The sequence below is a fragment of the Hirundo rustica genome, chromosome 6 (assembly GCF_015227805.2).
Source record: "Hirundo rustica isolate bHirRus1 chromosome 6, bHirRus1.pri.v3, whole genome shotgun sequence".
NCBI lineage: Eukaryota > Metazoa > Chordata > Aves > Passeriformes > Hirundinidae > Hirundo > Hirundo rustica.
The window spans coordinates 17,553,575-17,567,696 of NC_053455.1; the positions used below are offsets into that span (position 1 = coordinate 17,553,575).

General features: G+C 42.9%; 1 non-coding gene across 1 annotated transcript; it reads left to right on the top strand.

The window, feature by feature from the left end:
* Positions 1 to 13,636: 13,636 nt before the first annotated feature.
* On the top strand, positions 13,637 to 13,709 carry TRNAT-UGU (transfer RNA threonine (anticodon UGU)). The gene has a single exon. It is a non-coding gene; the product is annotated as a tRNA-Thr (tRNA).
* Positions 13,710 to 14,122: the final 413 nt, after the last annotated feature.

The following is a 14,122-nucleotide window of genomic DNA, read 5'->3' on the forward strand; positions in this document are numbered from 1 at the left end:
AATCAAATTGTTAGTAAAAATATTAACTAGTTTAATTTGAATCAGTGTAAATGACTGCTTAATACTGTAGGCATTATAAGAACCCAGTGGCTCCAGCAAGAAATTAATATCGACTTTTTCCCCATTAAGTACACAGGAAATTTACATGGATTATTCATAAAACAGGGAGCATTTGGACCTTTCAGAAGGCAGTGAGGTTGGTAACAAAGCTCCTTTCACAGAACATGAGATTGGTTCGCATTGCAGGAATCAGATCGTGAATGCTTGTTGGCATAATGAACCCGATAGCTTCACACCTACTTCTGATGGAAAGGTGTGCAAAACCTGCACTTTGCACACTTGCTGGAAGCTGTACCAAGGGACTGAGGTCTGAAAAAGTAAATGAGTGTGAAGGTTCAGATCCGGGGAGGAACTAGATTTGCCTGCATGATGTGTTCAGAACTGTGTCCAGTTCTGGGCTCCTGTGTACGCAACAGACATGGACTTACCATGAGCCCAGCCACGGACATGATGATTCAGGGACTGGAGCACCTTCTGTATGAAGGAAGGCTGGGACAGCTAGAGCTGTTAAAAGAGAGGCTCAGGGGTAATTCATTTGGAAACAATCCTGTGCAATGTGCTCTAGGGTAACCCTGCTTGAGCAGGGAGGCTGGACCAGATGACCCCACTGTGATCCCTTCAACCTGACCCATTCTATGATTCTTATAAACACCTGATGGAAAGGAATGAGGACAAGGAAGCCAGACTGTTCTCAGTAGTGCTCAGTGACAGAACAGGAGATCACGGGCACAAGTTAAGCCGCATCAAAATCTAACTGAACACAGGACTTTATTTTTTTTTTTATTGTGACGGTGGTCAAACAGCGGCAAAGGTTGCCCAGAGAGGTTATGACTCTCCATTTATGGAGATCTTTGAAACCCAGCTGGATACAGTTCTGAACAACTGGTTCCAGGTGACCTTGCTTGAGCAGATGGATTGGACTAGATGATATCAAGAGGCCGCTCCAAACTGCCACCATTCTGTGATTCAAAACCTGTATTCAGCTGCCCTTTAAATTCAGCCAGTACATGCCCCGTCGTCCTGTGTACATTTGCACGCAACAAGCTGAGAATCACTTTGCCTATTGTATCCTTGCAGTGCTGCCAGTGGAGTGCCAGGAGCCCAAAGAGTGTTGCTCCACCCCATGCACCACATCTCAAAGGTACTCAATTCCCACCTCCGCTGGTGCACAGAAGTGCCTCAGTACTGAGAAGCTTCAGAAGCTGGGTACAGAAAATCACAAACATGGGGTGTGCACTGTGTTACACGCAGGTTTCAGAAACAGGGATTCTTCTGTTAGCCTGTCGTGGTTAAACCTGGAAAGTGACCTGAGAACCACTGTAGGGACCAGCTATGTGGGTCCAACAGCAGCTGCTGCTGTTTTCTATGAAATGCAGCTGGAGAAAGAGTAAACAGTGGTATGTTATCTCCACAATAGCTTAGCGGTTCTCTCTGACAGGGAATCCAAAAATTAAGTTATTTCCTCATACAGAGATTTTCACACCCAAACCTTTTGCTCCCCCAAAGCACCAGCTACAAAATTAGTCTATTGCAAAGTAGAATAATTCTTTAATTTTCCTGTTGAAATTACTCAAGGCCCTTAAAATAATTTATACTTCATTGTATCAGACTTGGAGAATGACAAGCTGGCCTAAAATCAGAAATTTATGCTTGGATGCACAGCCCTTATCTAAGAGTTTGTCTTGTAAAGCATCTACCTCAAAGTACACTACAGCCATGTTGTTGGGGTATTCCTGTGGGAGGCAGGATCTGTGAGTATAAATCCTAACTGGAAAGACATAATTAAGTCTTTGAAGAACCAGAACTGAACTGCTCTGCTAAGCCTTCCCTATTGTGGGCACCATGAACCCTGGATGCAAGGTGTGAATGTTGCTGCAGATGTCAAATTCTGCAGCTGCAGGGGCTCCACGGTGGAAGGTGCACACTTGAAAGACAGGAGCTGCAACAGTAAATGAGAAGTGCCTGAAGTGTCCTTCTGGATCGTGGCTTTGGTAGCTTTACCTCCAATATATTTTCCCAGATCAGAGCTGAAGAACTTCATTAGAGATGCCTGTGAAGGAAGGAGGGAGGAAATCATATTGCAATGTGGTATTGCTGTATTTGCTTTTTCAATAGGCTCCAGTCATTAGAGTTGTCACAACCCTCAAAATTCACTCAAAGAAGATATCTGAAGGAAAACCTCTTCCTTCCTGCACACACAAACATATACAAGCAGAGTTTCTTTGATGATGCTTTCAGATAAACAGTCATCACAAAGCCTCAGTTTCATTTTATCTCCATTTTAGCTCCAGGAAAAAAATTGCTGCTTCTGCCTGCAGCCTAAACAATTCACTTTGCTGCCAAGTGCCATCTCAAAAAGAGGAACAGTATAAACTAATTTCATACCTATTCAGTTCAATAATAGGTATTGTTCTAACTATACCGCTAGTGATAAGAGACAGAACAGCTCATTTGCCATTGCTAAGCAACTGTTAAAACAGTGTGTAGGATTCAGCCAGCTCTAATGGGCTGATAGAAATCAGTGTCTGAAGTTCTTGTTTGCATTAGGAAGTCAACAATAATTGTCCTTCTCTATTAACATGCATTTAATCTGGCTGCACCAGATTCAATCAGGATTCTGTCTTAATGGTGTTTGGAATGGTCTGCTCTTCCTTAGAAAAAAATATTTAACCATAATGCATTGACCTGCTTTAATCCTCTTGTTTTTGTTTTGAAGCAGTGATGAAGGCAACACAGGAAAAAATAAAAGGTAATATGAAACACTCTGCAGAAATAAAAGCTGATGGTGTGAATGGTATCAAGTGGTAAAACAGAGTTTGAGGTATTTAGATAGGGTTCTATCAGTCACAAGATGGCATTTGTGTCTGAGATGCAAAGGCATCTGCAAACCCCCTATACATTTGGAGAAACAGAATCTAGGCAAAACAGATATTCATAAGACCATGGGACTTTTTTGCAAGCTTAATTTATGAGTTCAGATTTTAGTAATTTCTGTACATCATTTAGGAGAAGGGATTTGGGGGCCCTGATCATGCCTTACTGAGATAAGGAATGGGCAAATGAATAAATGCAAGGGAAGAAATGTTGCACAAGAGGCGCCTGCATACATAAGCATTTCTTTGTAGCTGCAGAATTATTTCCGTGACCTAAAAGGAGAATGCATTATTATGACAGGATGATACCTCCTCAGATGCTCTGTTCCCTGTGTGAAAGCAGAGATGCATGAGTAAGTAATGATGCATAAGCAGAAGGGACTGAAGACTGACTGATGCTGGAGCTAGGAATGTGTACTGGTACTCAACACTGCTCCATTGCTTTTACTGGTACATAAACATATGATTAACACTTATGCCTGTCAGCAATCCCATGACATTCATCAGAACTACCACTGTTTCCTGATCAGTGAAAGCTTAAATGCTCTGTTGGCACAAACTGAGAAAATCAGCACTTTGTTCCACGCAGGTGAAACAACATTGCCTTGCCCAGCCCACTGTGCCTCACACCATGATTTACAAGAGACAGATCATGGTGTAACAACAGAAGAATACGTGCTTTGAAAGACAGACTTCAGCCAGTGCCTGAGTCAGAAAACGAACTTGTCACATAATGATATGAAAATGCGGGGTAAAAAGTTGAGACTGTCCCTCCACGAAGCTTACGGCAGTGTCTGAGTCACCACAGGACAAGAGAAAGCTGCTGGCAATGGCATGCAAAGCAGGCTGCATCTGAATCCTCCTCTTATGTAACTCCTACGTTAGCATCTTCTCTGTTCCATATATAAACCCAGAAAAACATTAAAAAGCTGTTGCTGAAAGCAGTGCTTTTATTTATTCATTTGTATGAGCCAAATGTGACTTAAAACATTAGGTATTTTCTACACAAGCTTTAGTACAGGACCAGACACTTTCTTTGCTGGTATTGATGCGACCATTTATATCTGGACTCATTAAAAGGATGTTTGCACCCCCTAGTGTATAAGAATTTGCAAGAAATCAGATCCTTCTAATAGCATTAGCTAAATGAGGATGTTTAATATTGAACCATAATAAAATCCTCCTGTTACAATATTTAGCAACTTCAAGGGAAAGAATCATAAACTCAAAGATCATCTTAGGTGTAATCCCTCATATCTCTGACTGCAACAATTGTAGGACCTGAAAATGAGTTCTACTGAGCTGGATTTTTATCTCACTGGAAGACAGGGATTTACAGTTCAAAAATGAGACTGTACCGAAACCAGAGAATTCAAATCCAGACCTTCCCGAGACTCAGGGATGTTGCATCCAGCATCAGCCCATTAGTGAGATAACACCTGCGGCTGTGTTTCACTGAAGGACAGATTTCTTTGGATTGAACTTTACTCCAGTTAACAGAAACTGTGAAAATGAGAGGCAGGCACTTAACTGTTCTCCAAGAACTACTGCCCAAATTGTCACAGGTATGCAAACTTCTCAATTCTGACAGTGGACTGCATCCTGCTGTTTGGAGCTAGGTCTTAAAACACTTTTGAAAAGAATTCTTACAGCTGTGGAATCCTTTCTCATTCTTCAGATGTCATTTCACCTTATGGTGTCAAACAAGGTAGAACCAGTCCCCGAGATGAATTGATTGTATTTCCCTTGCTGGGATCCAACTGCTGCAGTTCAGCTCCCTGTGTCCAGGGTGAGTCTGGAACCTGAGCAAATCTAGGTGCTCCTGGAACCAAACCAAACCCAAGTTCTGGCTCCTGATTGTTGAGTGTGGAAAGGGAACGGTTTATGGGAGCACTTTCTGGTGGGATTTGCACTGACTTTTAAAGATCCCTTGCGTGACCCAGACTTCTGCAGCATGGCTTGGTATGTGCTGTTTGCTGACTGTCACTCCTGTGGCACTCATGTCACTCATCAGGCCGCCTCTGATCTGAACGAATTACACACATGTGTTGTCAAGAACTCCCCTGCTCAGCCCTTTGCTGAAAACAGGATTTCACTATTTCCCCTGAGGTGTGTGAAACGCAATCACTACAGCCTTGGCAAGTGTCTGATAATCAGAAATATGATACTGCCAAGGAAAAAAAGCAGTCTGTTTTCATTATCCAAGCAGAATTAAATGTAAAAAGCAAACAAACTGCATAAATGATGGAAATTACATTAGATTTTTAGATTTACGTTCATTATCTAAGTAGTTTCCCATAATAAATGTATTCTAAAATATGACTTTCAGCCAGTGGTATTTACTATATTAAAAACAGACTGATTTTATTTACTGTACTATGTTTGTTAGCTCCTCCAAGACACTTTACTCTGGAATTTTAAATGAATTCCTTGGGATTCCTTTCAAAGAAAAGAAACTTGGCTTTTTATCAGAATAGTCACAAAATTTGTCAAGTTACAACCAAGATACTGCCAGGAGTTGTGATGATGACTTCTGTCAGGTATTCTTTTCTTCCAGAGAATGGAGTCATCGTGATATTAACGAAGAGTTCTTTGCGTCATTTGTGTAAATAAATAACAATAATAATGTAATATATAAAAAAGATCCAGCATATCACTGCTAAGGGTCCCCAAAGAACGACATTCCAATGTTCAGTAGTACCAGTGTGATATAAACCAGGAAAATGGTATAAAGAGAACGTTTTAAAAATTACATGAACAAAAAGAAAATTATACTGGCATGTGCAGGTGTCAATTCTAAAAGCAGCTCTCTACCCGTATTTGGAAAATTAAACTGATCTACTTTAGAAGCTGGACTAGTTACTTGCAAAAAAATTTTTTTTTTTTTTAGTTAAAAGCCCAGATCTTTCCATATAAAATTTCTTGTTGGAGCCTTTCTTTTTCACTATCCTTACTAGATACTCAGTACTGTGATTTTTGTGGGACAAAATTCCAGCTGGAAAACTACTGAAGTTGACTCTTCATTGTAATTAAGAAAATGCTAGTACCATGTGTCTCATTTCTAAGAACAGAAAGAAAAAAATATTTCCTTCTGTAGATTTCACTGAAGTTGGGCTGTGATTTTACTGCTTGGTCCTGGCCCCTAATTCTTTCAATGGCTCATGAATATACGACTGGGTCACAGGATGCAGAAACGCTGAGAGTCAGGTTGAGGTTCAGATGCAGCTTGACTTGGAGATGATGGTCATCACTCTCACAGCTTGTCTGAAATGAGCTGGTGCAGAAGATCCTGCAGTTTTAATACTGCTGGTGATGCAAGAGATGCTGCTATTGACAGTAAGCAAACAGGAGACTACTTGAAGTTTCAATGACTGACCCAAGTGAACACTTGAATTATTTTCCCACCTAAAACTGAGATGTTTTAGCCGGACAATAAGGTGGTATCAGTATAGAGTCTGTTACTGGGATACAGAGCTCCTAGATTTCAACTAGAATAGCCCCAGGGGTCTAGATTAGCCACATAAAAGCAGTGCAGATACGAATCAATAAGAACTTTTGTTACATATAAAAAGAAGTCTTGTGCAAGCCAGCAAAATCTGCCCATCACACCTGTCATTTTTCACAGGAGGATGTCAACATAAAATGTAGGTAGAGAAGTGTGACACACAGCTTTCCAGGGATTCAGCTGAAATCAAACAAAGGAATGGAAGATGTGATAATTCCCCTGCTCCAAAAAGTGAAAAGAACTGAGGAATTTGTAGCTATGACATGGCTTGCCAGGAAATATACTGGCTACATTGAAATTCCCTATGAACTGAAATGGGCCATTGTTCTTGGGGCTCTGAAAGAGATTGTCATACTTTCCTGGTCTCCAATAATGCCCAGTGTTGTTTACACAGGAATGTCAGTGAGTTGCTTCTACTTCTTACAACATTGCACTGTAAAATTAAAGTGGAGATGACACAGATCCCTGCATTGATTGTACACCCAGGATTGTCTGAGATCACACTCAAGATTTTGATTGTTTTTCATTTTTAGGAAATGCTGATCCTATTTGTTGTTGGCAAGATGCTGAATTTCATTTAATAACCTGTTCTTGTCACTTTTGAATATCTAATATGATATTTTACATGAATATTAGGGTGTGCATGAATACTGTTCATATTTCCTGCTTCAAGAAGGCTGAAGGATTCAAAGTTTTGCAAAGATGCAAATACTTGGCCATATTTCCCACAAGCCTCATGCAGCTATTATTCCAAGAGGCATCGTCTTAAAGTCTTGGAGAGAAAGCACTGTGGTTAATGCAGTTTGGCAAGTCAGTGTAATATTCACTGCATTACCTTCACGTGGTTTAATGGAATGAGAAGCATGCACTCTGTGTCAAGGAAAATTACCTGGTGACCCTTGCTGCAGCTTGATGCCTGTTCTTAACCGGATAGCTATGAAATGGTGTGGAAAATCTTATATGAACTCCACTCCCCCTGGCTCTGTCCCATAGGAAACTCATTTCCTATCAGCTTGTCTATTAAAAAAACAACCAACAAAACAAAACAAAACAACTTGCTTTGGTGTTTTCATTTGCTACAGTATCACACAACAGAGCTATCTGTTGAGCCTTCCTCCTGGCCCACCCCCCTGATGGAAAGATAAATAATATAAGTGAATACAGAAAAAAAAAAAAAAAAAAAAAAAAAAAAAAAAAAAAGGAAAATGCTTTTTTTTTTTAAATTGTGATGAGGAGCAAAGAGACTGTTGCAGTCCCTTTTTGCAGGAAGCAGTCTTGCTCTGCTCTCATGAAATTCTTTCTTTCCTCAGAAAACAGATTTGCAGAGTGAACTTTTTAGATGTGTAATATAAGGGAACTAAATTTTGCCCCCCTGCATGAATAAATAGATTAATTGTGTGTGACAGCTGGAAAATGAATTTCATATTCTTGAAAGACAGTGGATGATGTCAGAATCCTCTGTTGATTCACTTCAGAAGAGCTACGTCCTCTTCCAAGGACCTCAGCCCCAAACAAAGGATCAAATTGGTAAGCAGTGTGCGGGGCAGATCATTTTATTCTTTAGCTCATCTGTTCCGACTGCCCAGAAGATTCCCAGCCACTGCCAGCCCCAGTAAGCGCACACAGAGATGCAGCCAGCCAACCTATCACTTAAGAGCTGGTTCTTCCCTTGCTTTGGCGGGTGATGTAGGCAACTGGTTGGGGCAGATCTCTGGAGCCTCACATGCTGATCCTGCAAACGTGTCCCTTTGGATTTCTGACAGCAAACTTACTGATCGGACATCTGCAGCAGGGCTCCAGCAGGACCCTTCTGCTTTGGTACCTCCCTTTCTGTGGGCAGGAGGCAGCTGGGTGCAATGTACTGGGGGAACGCACTGTCAGGCACGGCTGCCTCCACCCACAGCCTCGTGTTGTCCCGGCCCAAGCCCTGGGGAGCTCAGGAGCGGGAGCAGGCTGTGCTCCACGGCACAGGCATGGCTGCTGTGACAGACCTAGGCTCAAAGCTTTCAAGAGATGGAAAGCTGCGTACTGGCACCGCCGACACAGCAAGGGCTCGCACGCCGCTCATGCACAGGGATGCTCTTTTTGCACGTTGGACTCATGAGGTGGGAGTGCCTGAGAAAGGTGGAAAACAGAAAAAAGACAGGTCCCCGGTACCTCCCTTTGATGTCTTCGATAACATGAAAGGCAGTCTATGCCACTGTTCTGGTATAGTGACATTAAAAAAATCAAAAAAGAAATGGAAATCATCAACCCTAGAGGACATCCCTGCAATTTGGCTGGGCTCCTGATCCACAAAGCTACTTTTCTGGTTTCTCCCATTAGCCCAGCTACAATATGTGCAGAGGCAGATTATGTATCAGGCCAAAATATTAACGTTCATAGCATTAATGCTTTGGAGCCTTTAAAATGAAGAGCACTAACAGAAAAATCTTTTCAATCCTTTCATATAAAATCCCATCATTCCGAACTGACAAAAATAAATGCAGTGAACTTTCAGTGATATTGCACCATATAAAAAGGTTATTAAAAATGTATTTGAAGGACTGGCTTTGTCAATACTAATGCACTGAAGAAAGGGAGGGCTTCCCAGTTTAGGCACTGATGTACAGACTTAGTGAGGGAGTGATTACTGCAATAACAGATTCTGGTAGCTTTAAGTTAGACAGCATTTTTAGACTTCACATGCAAAGAATCGCCTTCAGTTATAAACAGATGAGCTACTTAGTAATATTGAGGTGAAATAAGAATATGTGTTTAAAGAAATTTTGCCAAGTAGATATTGGTTTGGCTCTGAAAATGTGTTTGAAAAATGGGGTGGGAGAAATAAAACAGCAGTGTAGAGGAATAGAAGAATATGGGTAGGAATGTATATGACTCATTGGTTTATTTGTTGATTCTTATTTCCACATGTCCTAGGTTACAATGTAAAATGTGCCCAAAGTATGTATTCTATCACCATCTACATGAAATGTTGAAACTAAGTTGTGCACCACTGTTTCCCGTGCCCCCTCCCTCCAGACTATCTTCTGTTAATGGCCCATCAGTGCCGTCCTGCATGACTCATAGATAACTCTCCCCAGGAGCTATCTCTGTTTAATAGGCAATCAAGGACCCATTACAAAACTGATAAAATTATATCAGTCCATTGTGAGATGCTCCGCCCAGAGGGAGGAGCCAAGCATTCCCACCTGGATATAATCTGGGCCTTGGGACAGCACAGGCAGCCTTACCCACTGGATTCCCAGAGGACAAGAGCTACCAGACCTTTCTGCAGGAACACTGCTTCAACAAGACCACTTCATCTGGACTGCTACCACCACGGTTTCAGGTTGTATTCTGACTCTGTCAGCGATCTTTTGTACTATTGCATGTGTTTTATTTTATTTTACTTTTTTTTCCTCTCCTATTAAATTGTTTTTTCTGACTTGGAGTCTCTCGCTGGTTTTGCCTTCAAGCCAGCACACCACAGTAATCAGAAGGGTTTTTAGAGATGATCTGTACATTCCCTAAAGTGATATGAACATAGCAACAAAGTGCCAGTGCATGAAATTTTAAAGCACAATTGCCTCCACTTTGAGAACTGGATCCACTTCTTTACCTTGAATTCAGACATCTCTGACCTTGCTACTCATTTTGGACTAAATAACTATTTGATCAAGATTCAGTATTACTACTATGTGGTTTTGGTGCCTTTCTTCCAAGACCAAATGAAAACCAGTCAATCTCATTTCACTGATGTAAATGAGCCTAGAACAAAACAGTAACAGAGAGAAAAAGCCAGTATTTCCAACCTTTACATTCAGACATTTAAAATGATTATAAGAGGGGTAAGAATTGATTTTTAATTATAATGAGGGAGGGTTGATAAAGCTCCCTCTGAAGAATACAGAAAACATTCTATTCCTCCCATTGGTATGTGCTGCCACTTCCAGTTTTGTTCTCCACAAGTATCACAACTGGTGCATTTTTTTTTTTGGTGTTCCAGGGAAGATGAACATCTTTGACTCCAGGAGTCAATCCCTGATGAAGTGAGAAGGTAACTGCCAACTGCCTCAGCTGTGCTGACAGCTCTCACACGGGTTTTTACAATCCTGTCGCTCTGAGCCCCAGCTCCTAAAGGAGCTGTGTTCTGTATTGCTTTCTTTTCAGTGCACAGTAGTCTCCTTTTCCCAGGTTAATTGAATTAATGGAATGCCCATTAGCTCTTGAGGCCTGTGTGTCTTAAGGATGCAAGGGATTTAAATAATAAAGCCAGTACAATTGTTCTTGTTCAAAGAGGGTCCCTTTGAACTATAGATGGAATGTCTGGCAGCTCTTGCCCTAGTGGTGAAAGCCCATCAGGACTTAACCTTTCTGAAATCTTTCCTTAAAAGACCTTTCCTGAAATCTCCTGTTCTGCCTTAGCAGTGATGTGAGGTAGCAGATGAACACAACAGTCATTTAAGAGAATAGTATGGTTTTCATAAAGGATATTTTTGGTTTGGTTTTGGACTTATTGAGTGTTTGGGGCTTTTTAAAAATAATGTTTAAATATATTCTGGACTTCTGTGCATCGATGCACTTGCATGATAGTCTCCAGAAGGGATTTCATTGACTTTTCCAAGTTCATAGATGGGCATGTGGTAACTCAGGCTGAGCATGAAAAGTTGCATGGGGGAAAAAACTGCATGGTTTTTTTGCAAGACAATGGCATTTTTCTGTTTTCTAGGGTGTGACAACTAACCGCGACAATATTATCTTAATAGCAAATAATCTGTAGACCTTTAGTGTGTTACAATGTACAGTGTTAAACTTCCACTGCACTACACATGTGCAGATAGGACACAAACACACCATCTAGAAAAGCATTAAAGTTGCCATTGGCAGTTGTCACAGTTTTGAAGACTGCCAGTCTGCAACCTGACTTAGTATTGAGCATATCTCAGAGGTGACATCTCCCTAAATCAAGACAGCAAATAATGTATGATTAATACATACATCTGTAATTTTAACATTAATATCTTTGTCATGATGGTTAGAAATACAACTTTGACTTTCTTGTTATTCCCAGAGTTAGTAGAGAATTGAGATGAAGTGCTTAGTGGATTTAAACACTTAATTTTCACCGAATATTTTCGCAACGCTTCAAATATACATGCATGTAATGAGTATCATTCCATGGAGAAAATGGACCTGCTCTCTGTTGTCCTGATGACTGTATCTACTATCCAGCTGCCACATGGAGCTCTGTTTTATGAGTCAGATATAATTTTTTCAGTGTTTATTTCAAATTTCACTGCTGTCATTTATTAAAAACTATCAAGGGGTTAATGTGAGAAGATAATTTGAAGGAAAAAAATTTTGGGCAGAAATCACATATTTACATATCTAGTGCTCAGGATACTGCAGACCCTGATGCTGCTGTGGACTTTGAGGAGTGTAACATTTCTCCTAGGGTGACTTTATGATGCTTGTATCCCCAGTCGTCTGTTCTGTTTGTGCTGTATATTGAGTTCTGTGCCTTTAAGACTGGTTCTAAGAGCAAGGAGAAGCACGGAGTTTGTTTTGAGAAAACTGCCTGACTCCTCCACATTCTTCTCCCGACGGGATGTTCGGCGGAGGCTTGGAGAGACTGCAGGACAGAGATCTTTTTTCTTTTAGTTAGTTTCAGCTAGCTAGGGCAGAGAAGTTCCCTGGACTGGTTTTTTTTCCTTCTTTTCTTGGAACAGTTTAAACCTGCTCTGAACTAAAAAACCCAGGGGAGCACTGGGGGCTGCACCTGCGGCCCACCGGGGCCTGGACCTCGGCATTTTCCAGCAGCGCCGGAGAGACTGGGACTGAGGAGAGACTGAGAGAGAGCCGAACTACATCCACGAGCAAGAACTTTCTCAATTTGCCATCTCACTCCAGAATGAGAGGTTTTATTGTTTCACATTATTCATTCTTTATACTTGAATGCACTTTGTTTGTTAAGTAAAATAGCTTTTCACACTTTTCTCCGAGGAAGTTCTTTACTGGACCGGTTGCAGGGAGAGGCCGTTTGGGTTTGCTCCCCGGAGGGACCCCATTCAGGGTTTTTCCCCAAATTTGCCCTAAACCAGGACACATTCTTTGTTTCAAGATTTTGTTATGCCAAGCCAGGTTTATGAGCTCCTCCATGGCATCCCTTTCCCATCTGCTGATCCAAGTCTGAATTCTATATAAAGAGATATTAGTACAGAACAAAGACAGGGCCCTGAATATAGCTTTCTGAAAGGCATATGACTGCAATAATTTTATCTGCCATGAAGTTTTAAAAAAATGTTCAGGCCATGCATGAGTGATCATAGACCTCTGGCTATTGTGTGCTGTTAGCAGTGATGATACAGAGCACCAGCACTGGACACCAGCAGCGCACTTGGATGGGTCCAACAGCACGGCTGCCTTCCATCTTTTAGCTGTCCGCTGAGGCTTCTGAGCTCCAAAACCTCTGTTAAAGTCGATCTGCAGGGACCGGGTGAGAAAATACTTAGAAACCCTCTCTAGGCTCCATGCTCAGCTCTTCAAGGGGTCACTCAACAAGTGATACTCAGTGGCCCCGGGCAGCACATCTGTGCCGCAGCAGCCTCGTTCAAACTTCCCAAGAACACCCAACCTCTGCAGAAAAAAACCCTCACCCCTTGTCACGACAGGGCTTGCTTGTTTGGTTGTGTGGATTTTTTTATTATTATTTTTTTTTCCCACTCCTAGCCGGCACAGATCAGGCTGTATGTCAGACACCGGCCCACCCCCCACCCCGTATTTCTTCTCTGGTGCCTTTGCTGGCTTGGCCGGACGCGCTCATTCCAGCAGCTTTATTTCCTGCTATTGCAGCGGGCCCAGGGACACTCTTGCGGCCCGGGCTCTCCCACGGTACCGCGGCACCTGGTGCTGGCGGCCGAGAAGCGGGTCGGGCCGGCGGGCGAGCGCCCGCGGAGGGGCCGCACAAACAGGGCGGCGGGCGCGCCCCCGGCGAGTTCCGGCAGTTTCCGGCGGGCCGCGAGCGGCTCCCGGCGGGCCGCGGGCTCCCCCCGGCGGCGGCGGTGCGGAGGCGGCGGCGAGGCCGCTGTGCCGGGCGGGCCCCTCAGGGGCCAGCGGAGGGCGGGCCCGGCCGCGCCAGGCCCGGGGCGCCCGGCAGGGGGCGGCCGGGAGGGCCGGGACCGGTCGTTAGACACAGCCGGAAAAAACTTAAAGCGGCGGCTCCATAGCTCAGTGGTTAGAGCACTGGTCTTGTAAACCAGGGGTCGCGAGTTCGATCCTCGCTGGGGCCTACGGGTGTTGTTTTGTTTTATTTTGGGTTTTTTTTTCAGAGTGGCACAGCTTTTGACTGCACCCACAAGTAACGATCCTGATTTGGGGCATTTTGGTGGTGGCGGACTAGAGCATTGCGTGCAGGTTCCAGGGGCTTCCTGTTAAAGGAAACGCTTTGGAGAAACAAATCCGTTGTGTAAAACCTGCATGTTAACGTTATCAGCGGTCGCCAAACTAAAGTCATGGCTGTGCTGCGTGCCGGCAGGGGGTGGGGGGGGAACAACAGCCTCTTTGGGAAGCAGCGTGGGAATGGCTGAGTAAATATTCGCACAGCTCATGTCACAATTTCCCTGATGGCAGCTTTGGCAAAATGCTGTTAGGGGTTTAAAAAGAACAAATTGCCCCTGAGTGGAGAATAAGCTGGACAGGATTA